The sequence below is a fragment of the Macrobrachium rosenbergii genome, chromosome 8 (genome assembly GCF_040412425.1).
Source record: "Macrobrachium rosenbergii isolate ZJJX-2024 chromosome 8, ASM4041242v1, whole genome shotgun sequence".
NCBI classification, from domain to species: Eukaryota; Metazoa; Arthropoda; class Malacostraca; order Decapoda; family Palaemonidae; genus Macrobrachium; species Macrobrachium rosenbergii.
The window spans coordinates 65183175-65192090 of NC_089748.1; positions in this window are offsets into that span (position 1 = coordinate 65183175).

The window sequence follows — 8916 nt, forward strand, 5'->3', positions numbered from 1 at the left end:
ATATATATATATATATATATATATATATATAATATATATATATATACATATATATATACAGTATATATATATATATATATATATATATATATATATATATATATATATATATATATATATATATATATATATATATATGCAGTGTTTATTGCTGTTTTATTAGAGTAATTTAGCTCAATCCTATTCAGGTTAACATGAGATTACTATATTATTATTTCGTTGTCCATACAAACTATTTAAAATTCAGGACACCTAACCCTCATTAATCTGTTAGAATGTCAGTCTGGTATTTCAACTATAAGCCCGGCGGAGTTCAAATGTTAAATCAGACAAAGCCTTCTCAGGCTCTATTATTCTGTAGTTCCTTATCCATCACTTTCAAAGGTAAATAGAACAGTTTCTAAAAGGAGGAGAGGCCAGTAAAATGAGTTTCTAAATGCATTATTACTGTTTCTACCTCTCTCTCTCTCTCTCTCTCTCTCTCTCTCTCTCTCTCTCTCTCTCTCTCTCTCTCTCTCTCTCTCTCTCTCTCTGTGTATGTTAAACTATAACATGTGAAACTCGGTGTAGCACAGGACAGAGAGAATCAAGGAAAACTTCGATCTTCAATATATTTCCCCTATCATATTCTCTGTTAGTGTCAGGAGATTTAAATTTTGCGTTGGCTGATATACGCTCTTTATTCCGTTTATATGTTTAAGTTGAAGCCACTATGCATTTCGGAGATGTCTGACCGTTAAATAAGGGATTTTATTACGAAAATTAAACCTTTCCTGTGTCACAGTACCAGTTTAATGTACATAATTTCTCTGTAACTTCATCTTCCTGGGGTTTGTGTTTTTGTGAGATACTGTAACACAGGTATCACTGACAGATTGCATAGTTACATTTCCGCAGGGAAAATCTAGAAATGTCATAGTCGGAAAAATGCTATCCAGGCAGAGCAGTGATGAAGATTCTTTTGGGGAAAATTATACTCGCCAACATTATCCACGTTCTGGAAGCTTCAGGAAATTCATTATACCCTGGTTTAACCAAATTAGAAATAATTTGAGTAGTAGCGTGCGTAAAACTAACTGAGGTAAAGGTAGTAGCATAAAAAAAGAACGAACAGAAAAAAAGATTCCATACATTTGTATGTGCAAGAATTTCACTAATACTGTTGAGTAATTTTTCACTTTTCCAATTTTCCCTTTTTTGACATTTGGTTGTTAATTTACTTTCTTTTTATTTACGTAATTATCCATTGTTTAAGGTCATTCACAGTGACAAAAGCACCTAGTCTTTATGAGATCCGTGAAGAGTATAAAAAAAGATGATTTCTTCAAACTGTTATCAACGAAAAGACACTAAACCCTAAAAAATGCTATTTGAAGTTATTGCAATACCACTTTATGTGAGATAATATCAGTAGATTTCTTCCCATGAAATAGAACCTTATACTCAATGATCATTGTTTATTTCGTGGTAATTTTGTTTCGTTCTTTTGGAACAATTCAGAAATATTCGAGCTCATGCATGACTCTCAATGCAAATCAAGACGGGAAGAAAATGACTTGTGTTGTATTATGAAGTATTTTGGCGGTGATACGAGAAAATTCGATCATTTTCGTAAGACACACATCATGAGTAGAAACTCTTGTATATAGAAAGCAGCTAATAAAATGATAAATCTATGAACTGTAAACATTCCTTGGATAACTGAAGTTATCAAGATTTATAAAGTCTTCATACCTGGCAAATTTTCAGATAGAAGTTTTCTTCGTGCTCTTGCACTCTCATTGAGGCTTGCAGAATCTTTCTAGTCTTGTAAACGAATATCAAAGCTGTTAAGCTACGTTTTCTAGCAAAATACTTTTCCTAGATGTTCCAACCAAATAAAAAAAAATATTTGTTTATATAACTTTCTAAAAGATATACCATTTTAGTTTTCTGTAAAAGAATCTTAAAAACAACTGAGGCTAGAGGGTTACAGATCGGTATGTTGGTCATCCACCCTCCAGTCATCAGACATACCAAACTGCAGCCCTCTAGCATCAGTAGTGTTTTATTTTATTTAAGGTTAAAGTTAGCCATGGTGGTGCTTCTGGCAACTCTGTAGGACAGGCCACTACCGGGCCGTGGCTGACAGCTTCATGGGCCGCGGCTCATACAGAAAACTCGATTGCGCCAAAGAAATTTCGGCACATTTTTACTAGTTTCTATTTACTATGCCTGTTTTCATACTTTTTCTTTACTGTGGAAATGAAATTATCCTAAAACTGTGGCCACTTCTGTTCTTGAGTTCCTGGGCGGTCGTTCAGGTCCCTGAGGACACGCAAAGACCGTCGGAATCTCCTGTGCACTTTCTACGCAAAAACATTTGCCTTTGTCTTCTTGATAACAACAAAAAATTCCATAGATAAACTCAGAGACAAGAAAAAGTAAAATTTATCACTCGCTTGTTAGATGATCTCATTGATGACAAATTTGTACAATTAGTCTGAAAGTTTACATACTACACTCACGCATATATACATACATATATATATATATATATATATATATATATATATATATATATATATATATATATATATATATATATATATATATATGAATTTTTTCTCTTGTAAAAGAATTTTTCTATAAATTCTCTATTGATCCTGGCAGATAGAGCCCAATGCTTTTTTAGTTCTTCCTGCATGGTTGTATTATAGTAAATATATTGAAAGTATGAAGTGCATTTCATCCATGTAAGCTGGCTGGATGTGAAATGGTTGTATGAAAGTCTTGGGAACAGCAGTGAAAACAGTATTTGAAAGAGAGAGAGAGAGAGAGAGAGAGAGAGAGAGAGAGAGAAGGTGGGATTGTTGCGCCTTTACCAAGTGTTATAAGCACTGACAAGGAAAGGAAGAACACAATTATTTGTAGCCATCGTCTTAGTTAAGGCCATGTCTGCGGATAGCTTCTGTGATATTTGAGACGGCTGGGAAGACTGTTGGAAGACCATTACGGTGATCGGAGGAGTGAAGGTGCAAATAGTTGCCGAGAGCATTAACGGTTACTATAGTAAAAGGTTTATCAAATGAAAGATGCCTTAGAAGAAAATCTCTAGAAAACGTCATTCAGTACCAGGAATGATGCACTCCGAAATAAGAGAGACGATGATCTTTACTTTTTCATTATTACTTTTCTTATCACTGTATCCCGAATTTCTGTTTGATATGAAATTTCTTAAGGCATTCGTAAATTTAAGAGTATAGAAGGGATCAATAAAATTCACCATTTTTTCTCTCTTCACAGTACTCGCTTTCATCAAATCCTCGTGTTGTATTTATTTCATTTGTATGTTTGTTTCTCAGCCTCTCCTTGTCAACTAATGATCGTCCTCCCGAGGCCGATCCCCCTTGAGGATGGGAGGGATGCTCATACACTATTCTGTTCCAAGGGACTTCTTCATACGTTCGCTCGCTGCTGACTTTTATGACTCTCTCATCCATTCCCCTCTTCTTTTTTCCCCAATGCAAACCCAGACAAGCGCAGCGTCGGGGAACTGTGGGACATCCCAAATGATAAATCTCACCGCCATACGCAAGATGGGGCTAACAATAGCCGCCTTCATTGCCAATACTTGAAGCTCGTTAATAGCACTCACCGAAAATTGCATCTATTATTGGAACGGTGAACACTGCTGCTATTTGCATGTGTATGGCCGTAGGGTGGATTGCCAGGGCGGATCTGTCATGGGGGTTTGAGACTTTTTACCGTAGGAGGCTGTGGAGAGCTACATGGCCTGTAATAGCCACCAAACCCTTGTGTATACAAAGAAGGATCTGGCGATGAGCTCTTCGACTGCGAGGCATACTGATGCGTTAAAATTTTTTCTCTCTCTCTCTCTCTCTCTCTCTCTCTCTCTCTCTCTCTCTCTCTCTCTTGCATTGTTTATTGGGAGCAGGGGAATGCCGCTGAAACCTGCATTGGTTCGATTTTTTTTTTTCCTCACAATCCAATTGCTTCTTGAAAAGTTGATGTTTATTAACTGCCAATTCCCTAAATTTCATGTCACAATCATCATAAAATTGGTCGTGAACAGAATTTGATTTTTAGTGGTATAATGTTAGTTAGCATTGCTAGAATGGTGTACGTTAGAACTTGTACTGAGAAGAAAAACAATGACCTCCGTTTGGAGTTGGTCCTGTCTAGTCAAAATATATTCAGACGGCAATAAAAAATATGAATTATTACCTTTCAGTTGGGAGAGAAGAGAGAAAGGCTTTACAAATTTTTCCTCCTGGTTCTCCCATTCCTGATTAACATTTCTCTTCCGTCTCCAGAGGCGGAATAACATCAGTGAAAGAAATAAAGATTTTCATGCAGCGTATGGAACACTCTGGGATCCGGCCTCTCTCTTGGGAATCGTGTCCAATTAAGTTGTTCTGGTGGTCAGAAATCTCTCTAGAAAAAGATAAAATCATATTTTCCTTTCGGATCTCTTCTTTTCTTTATCTTATATTAATGTTGGCAAAATGAGGATATTAGTGAGTTAGATTATGAAAAAGAAACTGGATGTTATAATTACACAGTCTGTTTAGAATTTTTATTCTTCACTAATCGATATTTTCGAATCTGTACTTTCGTACATTTCCTCATTTTTGCATTACATACACTGAACTCAATACAAAAAACTTGTGTCTTCTTATTCAAAGTTTAATATCTATTTATATATGAAGCAATTCGTGCCAATGACGAAGTAGCTCGGAAGAGTCGAAATCGAACTTATTTCTCAGTGCTATAGATTTTACAGCTTAACAAAAACATTACTAATGCGATAATGGATATGATCTCTTGAGGAAAACGGACGCTTTTTTTTTTTTTGTCTTATCATGAACCCAAGGATAATTACGTAAAAACAAAACACTTTTTGCTCCTTGCATGAAGCCTGAAGCGCTCCGATCTCATAACTTCCTCTCTCTCTTTTGATACAATTTTATATGTACAATCTTAAATGTGCAAGTAAAGCATATTACATATAGACAGTATATATGAATACTCCATTTCATTATAAATGTGCATGCATGTATGTACACACACACACACACACACACACACACATATATATATATATATATATATATATATATATATATATATATATATATATATATATATATATATATATATATGCATACATGCATGCACATTTATAATGAAATGGAGTATTACTCTTGAACTCTGAAATGGAATGTCAGGGTAACTTTGAAACTGTACTGTTTAGTTTCAAACATAGCAATATCATTCATTGTCTCTCTTTTATGAACGTTATTGGATTATAAAAGTTTGGGTTTTGCAGGCTCTAGTTAAGAGATGAACCTTAAAATAGAAAAAGACTATGGTTGCCCTTTATATCTGTGTGACTCAAAGAGCAATATATGAATAGAGTTATGATCAGTTGCATAAAGTTAACATAAGATAATTAAATAGTGAATAAGAAAGATAAGTAATAACTAAGTCATCAACAATTTTTTTTTACTTGTAAGCCTTTTGCTCTGGAAATCTTAATAGAGATCATTCAGGAATTTTTTTTATAAAATCTTCTAAACTCTGAATTTTTAAAAAATGCATAAACCATACGGGATTATATGAAGATTCTAAACATTGTCACTGGGAGAAAACTAAAACTAGCGTGCGCGCTAAACGTTAAAACCTCATTTGATAGTTCCGGAATGTCACATGTAGCTTAAGTGAAAATTCCCACCTCCTTATTTTCCCCAACGCTAAGGAGCGAAGTTCCCATGGCCTCAGAACTTACACATTCGAAGAGCCAAACTGCCAGGTTTGCTCAGCCACAATAATGCATTGACCAAAATCATCCGACTAATCCTCAGATGGCAGAGGGAAGTTTTCCAACTCCTCTGGCACATTTGCAAGTGTACAGTACATGCAAGAGAGAACAGATAGGACAGTCTCCAACATTTTCTATTCATTACCAAGTACAGTATTAGTACTACGAGATTTGACTAGCCACTCTTATTTTCATTTCATTGATTAGGAGCGTCCTCACAAATGACCCCTTTTTATGGACTGTAAAAGAGAGAGAGAGAGAGAGAGAGAGAGAGAGAGAGAGAGAGCTTCTGTTCTTTTGAATGATAGAGTATGCTGGGCTTAATGTATAGGGCCTAAAGGCATATGACTGGAAAAGACTCTACCCATTAGTGGGAAGAGAAGTGAATAATTAACATACACAGATTAAATATATACATTTGAAGATTAATGCGAATGAATAATATCTTCAGGTAACAAGAGGATACTTTTATGGTTGTTTAGAGCGCATACTAACAGCGTGTCAGATTAAGGGTAGATCACATTACATAGTTAGTGCTTAGTAGTTACAGAAAGTTTGAAGGTCATCGGTAGATATTTTCACCAGCAAAAACACATTGTATGGTTCTAAGTGTATGCTTCATAACCCTGAAAAGTCACTAGCCAATCGTTTTCATGATATAAATAAAAAGACAATCAATTATATCAAAAGCTTTCAGGTTTATACAGAGTCGTGCATATACCCTCAAACCTAGTAACGCTTGCAAGAAAATTTGTCACACAATTAATTACAGCATGAACATTTTAGTACCTTTTCTCACAAAACTATCTATCTATCTCGTTTTCTGATGATATGTTTAAGTCCTGGGTATGATAATGTAAGTATCCTAATTCATTCGTTTGGCTCCTACAGAGTAATTTTTACATCGATGATGACAAGGAATAATTTACGTAACATAGGCCTAAGCCCTGGAATTGTTATCAGAAAGAAAAAGACCACACCAATAAAGAAAAAAAAATTAAGTAGTGAAGGAAATGTGTCGAGTTGAAACATAAAATCTTGATTCCCAGATAGAAAAATTAATAATAGAATGAGGAATAAGCAAAGTTTTATTTTTTATTATTATTTTTTTTTTATAACAATCACCCCAAAAATTTTAGAGGTTTAACAGGAAGGGTGACTAATTCTATTCCCGTAATTCAAGGGAGAAAGATTATTTTTTTAATCTCTGTGAGGAGAAGAAATAATGTTTTGTCTGTATATTCATAGTTGTTTTATTATTTGAATATCTACATCTCCTGCCTAATAACTTGTACTGGCAACATGTCTGTTCCTTAATGGTTTTCCTTTACCCTGATTCTATAAACACTTTTGTATGCAAGTAAAACGGAACTTTTCTTTGCAGAAGTGAATGAATTGTGGTTCTCGGTCTTGTTTTTTCTTTCATAATTTATCTTATTCTTTGTCGTTCAGATTTTATTACCAAGCAAAATAAAGCCCATTATTCAATTATAGTGTTTTTATTGACATTCAAATAAGATTATTCAAGCTCCTTTACGTAATTGTTATGTAACTTGTAATTATACATTTTTATTGTTAATGGTATTGAATAAATAAATGTAAAATTTTATATCTTGAGTTGTTTTTAGTAGTACGAAATGGTTAGATGATCACGTTTTATTACCTGAATTGAGCTATTTTTAACTAATTAGAAATGAATATCCCGTTAGCTAGATAAACTGTATATTATTTCTTATTTGTGGAGCCTAGTAGTAGAAAAACTAAATAACGTAGCTGCAAACGACAACTTGAGAAACGAAAGAAACGACAGATATTCTTAATAAAAAAAGTTAAGGCATAGGGGTCATGAGATAAGCGAATTTTTAATTAGGATATTCATTTCTACATTATAAAATATGTTTATTTAAATACAATATACCGTGTTCTGTTGTTACTTTTAGGAAAAATGATTTGCAGAGGAATAGCCGGACAATTATAATGGTAAAACGAAGAAATACTTAAGAGTTTATATGTGTATATATATATATATATATATGTATATATATATATATATATATATATATATATATATATATATATATATATATATATATATATATATATATATATATATATATATATATATCAGCTCTTTATTGTCATATGTAAAGCATTACAAGTATACTGTCGATCTTACAGTTTCTCTGAAAGTAATTTCCTTTGTTTTCTTCAGTAATTAGCCCACAGTTAATGACCTGGTTTTAAATCCATCTGGTAACGTTCTATTTCTTCACTTTTCTTTAATATTATGTTGTTGTTCTCGTCATAAGGTTTTTGTTTCCCTCTTCCAGATTGCAGAGGACCTGGCTAATATCCTCTGTTGTATTATATCAAAAATCTGTTATTTCTAAAGTTTCTCTGTATTAAACATTAAGTCAAAGCTTATTGTTTCTTAATAATCACAAGCGCTCAATCAACCCAACTGCAATTAGCGTGAGGAGAGGAAGAATTTTCTCCATCTAATTAACTTTAACTTTGGAAGTGAAATGGAAATTCAAATGAATTTTTGCACTCCCTTAATGACTGGTAATATATATATATATCATATATATATATATATATATATATATATATATATATGTGTGTGTGTGTGTGTGTGTGTGTGTGTGTGTGTGTGTGTGTGTGTGTGTGTGTGTGTGTGTGTGTGTGAATTTTCCAATATCTTTGTGATGTTTGGACATTTTACCTAAACACGAAATGTTAGTGAGGATTGCGTTAGGGTATAGATTATATGCAAATGATATACGACACTCTAAACCAAAATCTATGAACATTAGATAAGAAAAAGGGTTTCTACTTGTTTAATAAGATAATTAGCCGCCGTTAAAAGAACGATACGAACAGTGTTTGTTTTTCATTTGAAGCGGATAAAAGGAAGTCCATTAATGCAGTGTTAAAAAAACATCTATATAGATGCTGATTTTTGCAAATGCATATTAACTGTGTTTTTGCAAAAAGTAATGTGTTTTGAGTGCATGTTAACTGTGTCTACTGGACCATGCTGTAGTATTAATTTTCATGAATTGATGAAGTGAGAATACAATCAAATATTT